Below are 3,896 nucleotides of genomic sequence, written 5' to 3'. Positions count from 1 at the left end.
TATCACTTTTTTAGCAACAGTACATTTTGTAGATACAATTTCTATATATATAAACAAGATTTAATACTGTTTATGCCACTTTATTAACATTTTTCAAGTAAGTGTTTTATATTTAGCATAATTTGTACTATATTATAATGTATTCTTGTGTTAATATACCATCATTTGTTTAACCGGTGCCCAAATCTTCATCATTTTGGTGACATTTAGCTTTCTAATAGAATACACTTACAAATATCCTTGGACTTTTTTTCCTTTTTTTGCAGTACTTTCTTGACACATACATCAAAAGTAAATTTATCAAGTTAAGAATAATGTTCCATGTTATGGGGTTTTTTTTAAAAAGAAGAAAAACATGTAAAAGTGATCTGCTTCCCAAAAGCCCTCATAGCATTAGGTTTATTATTCACTTGGTACTTCCTAATTGGTTACAGGAACACTTCTTAAATCATCAGCAATGCTGAAAGCTTTTATTGGTCAAATATTTGTCAATAACTCTAAATTTATTTGGTTTAATAAATTGCCAGAAATTCCCTGGGTCTTGTAAATAGGCGACATTGTCTATAGGTAGTGTAATGAAGTGGTTAAGAGCATTCTTGAAGACTTTCAGCAACTATGTTCTAGGATAGGATGTTTTCTTCATTACCTACAGAAAAAATTTCAATCCTCCTTTAATGTCCATTCCATAGGTCCCCTTCATCTGATCTTTCAAACCAAAGGGGTATATCCTCTACTCTGAAAACTTCCTCTTCTATTTTCACCTTTTGGGGGATAGTTAAAATATTCTACTTGCCATGAGCCTCTTATTAAATAGTTAGCGCTTTAATGGAGGCTAACACTCTGCTTAGCACATAGAACAGACTTGATATTGTTTTGTTCTGAAATAGATGATGACTTGACTGATTTATGCTTACGCACCAAGGCCTCGTCTCATCTGTCCTAAAAAAGTGAAGTGACAAGTCTACAAAATTTCCAAATAACAGTATTTTACATTGATTTTCTAGTAATTTCCTGACCAAAGCCTTTGAGCAGCTACCCTTTTTTTAAATCAGTCTTTGCCTTGCTTTCTCTGTGGAGATCTGACTTTCATAGTCCCAAAGGTGGACTCTCAAAGTATTTGACCTCAAGACCTTGAGCTTAATCCTGACAGAAGGAAGAAATTTTTCAGTAGCTTCATTGAACTGTCTGGAAGGGCTTAGAGCATCCTATTCCTCAGTCCCGGTCTCTGGTGTACCCTCCACAATGACTGGGCTCCTGTTGCTTGTTAACCCCTCCCACTTACTTGCCTTATTTTGGATTGACTGCATCCTTCTGCTACCTCTCCACTCCGTGTTTCCCCCTCTTCTAATATGGAAGTGACATTCTCTATGTTGATTTTTTTTTTTTTTACAAGAGTTGTCCTAAATAGTTAACAGGCATACTTAGGAAAATGTAAATATCTTTATAAATGTAAATATCTAAATATCTTTACCCTCTTCCCAAATTACACAAAGGTCTTCAAAAGTTTTAAATTTGGTTACCAATTTCAACTATGTGCTATTTTTTATTTTTTTGAGAGCGGGTCTTTTTCTGCTGCCCAGGCTGGTCTTGAACTCCTGACCTCAAGCAATCCTCCCACCTTGGCCTCCCAAGGTGCTGGGATTACAAGAATGAGCCACCAAGCCCAGCCAATTATATGCTATTATGGTTTTATAATCTCTGACAATTTTTAAAAATCATCTCTTTGTCTTTGGAGCACTGTAGTTTTACTTTTATGGATCTAGACATGAATTTATTTTAATTTTCCTGCTTGGAAACACTGGGCACTGGGCTTTCTGAATCTGAGAATCGATATCTCTCAATTCAAAAAAATACTCAACTGTTCTCTATTTTATCATCTATACCCATAATCTTTTTCTTTCCTTTTCCTAGACCTCTAATTGAATTATGTTAGAAATCTGACTTTGTCCTCAATTCCTTTAACCTCTCAATACCACGGTCCCCTGTTATCTGTGGTTTTTCTTTTCACAGTTTCAGTTACTGGCAGTATAATACAATAAGAAATTTTGAGAGAGACCACACTAACATAACTTTTATTAAGGTATATTTATTATTGTTAATTGCTCACTGTGCCTAATTTATAAACTAAACTTTATCATAGGTATGTATGTACGTATAGGAAAAAACATAGTACCGTATATATGTGGTTCAGTGCTATCAGCAGTTTCAGGCATCCACTGGAGGTCTTAGAATGTATCCCTCTAGGATAAGGGGAACTACTGTATTTTCCATCTCTTTGTCTGAGCTTCATTTTGAATAAGTTCATCAAACATTTCCTCCAGTTCACTAATCCTTCCTTTAGCTTTGTCTAATATTCTGCTTATCCAGCCTTTGAGTTTTGAATTTGGGGTGGTATATTTTTCATTCCCAGGGCCTCTGTTTGGTTCTTTTTCAAATATACATATATTTTTTTCTTGCTCATGTTTTTAAGTCTCTTATTTCTTTAAACATATTAATATTATTTTATATTCTATAGATGATAAACCTAATATTTGAAGTCTTTGTAGATTTGATTATAGTTTCCGGATTTTCTTTTTCCTGGTTCATAATTATATTGACTTTATGTCTTATATGCTTTGTGATTTTTTTTTTTATTATGAGCTTGTGTTGGACCTTTATCTGAGGAAATTCTTTGAAGCCTGGTTTGAAATTGCATTCCTCCAAAGAGGATATGGGTTTATTTCTATGTCACCAGGGGGCACTATTAACCTGGAACAACTTAAATTCAGTTTCTTATTTGATGTCTTATATCACATTTGTAGGGATGCCAAATAAAATACAGGACATCCCATTAAATTTAAGTGCCAGATAAACAAGAAGTAATTTTTAGGGCAATATTTGGGACATACTTATACTAGACATTTATTCATTGTTTATCTGAAGTTCAAGTTTAACTAGGAATCCTCTATTTTTATTTGCTAAATCTGGCCAACTCTATACAGTTGCTTGAATTTGGCTTTAAACACACATAAGAGCTTGCTAGAGTTTATGAATTCTCAGGGAATTTTTTTTTTCATTCTTCCAGGGCAAAGGTTGAGAAAGATAAGTTTTCCATGTTGTCTTCTTTAAGGTAGATTTATTTTTTCTCACTTTTATACTAACAGTGTTGCCTATTAGAATCTCAGCTCTACGTAAGGATTACCTATTAGCTTCCTCACCTTAGGTAGATCTTTGGCTTTGTCTACTGTTTTCCGAACACCAATTTTCGAATGTTAATTCAAGGTTTCTTAGGTTGACACTTGGGATGAAAACCAGTTTCGGAAATCATTGACCTTTCAGAAGTCTTTTCTTTTTCTTTCTTTGTTGTTTCTATAGATTTCTTACTGTGTTGCCAGCTATATAAAATGTTTTAAAATATTATGTTTATAGTATATCCAATATTTCTAGTTGTTTTGAGTAGGGGGTGGGTAGGAATAAGATATCCTTCAATCCTTCATTCTTTCTAACTCTGCAGTCTGAGTGGGTCTAGTCCAGAGCAGTCAGTGTTATTTCTTTGCTTTCATACTCTGCAAAGACTGGTAATCAACCTGTCCAGTGTCAAAGTATGGAACCTTGCTCTGAGCTCAATCTAATGACTGAAGCAAACTACCACATTTATTTCCTACCAGTGGTCTTTCACTGAGGTTAGAATCTATTTCCCTGTGCCCTAATCATCGTTTGCAGAATATAGGTCAAGCTAATGCTTCCACACCACTACCCCAACTTGTCTTCTGAGTTAGTCCTCAGGAATCCCATTCTTATTGGTGTGTTATAACTACAGTTTCTAGAACCAAAACTAAAACTTCTCATATCCCATTAGATTATGTTCCTACTTACCTTCGAGAAGACCAGTTTTCAGAGTGGGGTTAGATTCCCCT

This window comes from Propithecus coquereli, unplaced genomic scaffold (genome assembly GCF_000956105.1).
Source record: "Propithecus coquereli isolate 6110/MARCELLA unplaced genomic scaffold, Pcoq_1.0 Scaffold98, whole genome shotgun sequence".
Classification (NCBI taxonomy): domain Eukaryota; kingdom Metazoa; phylum Chordata; class Mammalia; order Primates; family Indriidae; genus Propithecus; species Propithecus coquereli.
Note: the sequence above shows the minus strand (reverse complement) of the source record.